We start from the raw sequence: 1,556 nt of genomic DNA on the forward strand, positions 1-1,556 counted from the left end.
CTGGTGACATTTGCTGGGAAACTGTTTCCCAACAAATGTGAAGTAAAATTCCTATGTTCATGGTCCTCCATCTGTGCACACGTCAGTCTGTCACACAGGCAACAAACATGCAGCTAAATCACCCTTCACTCATTGCCAAGCATCTGCACTCACACCTGCATGCATGAACATGCAGCCTCACACATCTGAAGGCGCAGATGCATAGACACACACAGCCCTGCAGCAAGGGCGTCGCCGTGCAGATGTGTGCGCTGAATGCACAGGATGCTGCTCCACACATGAGTGGTCGTCATGGCGTTCGGATGACAGATGTAGAGCTGCGGTCTAGGCTCGGTTCCAGACAAACACACACACACACACGGCTACAGCCACTCTTCATTTATCAATAATTGGTTTTTAATTCCATTTGGCAGCCAGCAGCGCGAGTGGCAGAACAACCAACATAATTAGTCCATCAGAGAGACAGAACCAGGAGAACCAGGGAAAGTTTCACAGCCCACCTGACCGCTGCCGCTAGCTGCTGCTATTAGCTGCTGCTATTAGCTTCCTTTGGCTGCCTGCTCTGACTTAAAGAAAATAGCAGGAAATGAGACACTGCATTCTAAAGATCATCATTACAGCATCCTTCAAACTAGAGACTCCAGCTCCAAGTACTGAAATCAAAACTCCGACATGGAGACCATTTAGGACCAAACTATATTTGATAAGAGAGAAAAGAGGCGACTGTCAATAGTTTGTCATAGAGAATTTTGAAAAAGAGAAAGTAGCTGAACTACGCAGCTGAAATAAAAGATGGAGACGATAAAAGCATAGAACTATCAGGGTCAGAGTCCCATTATTCAAAAAGCCAAAGAGCTTTACTGACTGTGGGACGAGGCAGAGAAACCAACAGAAAATCCTCCATCAGAGGTCCGACTGGTTCTGGTGGGCTGACCTCTGACCCAGCAGGTTCTGGAACAGCTTGTTCCCTAAACTCTAAATCCAGTCACAACTAGAGACTCTGCATCACTCTGATAAACCTGAACTTCATGGTGAATCTTCAAATAGAACTCAGCTCAGTGTTTCTATTGCATTTAGCATCAGATCTATTTTTCACTGCTCTGATTCTTCCTCATCAGCGCCTTTCTGCACCTCGTCTCTGTTTACGTTCTGCTGCACTTTATTGTTCATTTTCACTGCTAAGCTGAAAAAAAAATCACTGTTGGAAAGTTATTTTTTATAATTCAAATAAAAATTCTAACTATTTTGAATTTTATTGACATATATTTTTAGATGTGTAAGATAAATATTTAATCTTTAATGACTAGTAAAGCCTCATTAAATTTTTCTTGGGATTGGTGACGTATTTCCGCCTTAAGGTGAAAAAATCTCTGGTTAGAAGTTGTTGCTGAGCTGCAGGCTGATATTTGCAGGCTGATGTTTGCAGGCTGGTGTTTGCAGGCTGATGTTTGCAGGCTGATATTTGCAGGCTGGTGTTTGCAGGCTGATGTTTGCAGGCTGATATTTGCAGGCTGGTGTTTGCAGGCTGATGTTTGCAAGCTGATATTTGCAGGCTG

The sequence above is a fragment of the Cyprinodon variegatus genome, unplaced genomic scaffold, assembly GCF_000732505.1.
Source record: "Cyprinodon variegatus isolate N-32 unplaced genomic scaffold, C_variegatus-1.0 Scaffold1060, whole genome shotgun sequence".
Classification (NCBI taxonomy): Eukaryota; Metazoa; Chordata; class Actinopteri; order Cyprinodontiformes; family Cyprinodontidae; genus Cyprinodon; species Cyprinodon variegatus.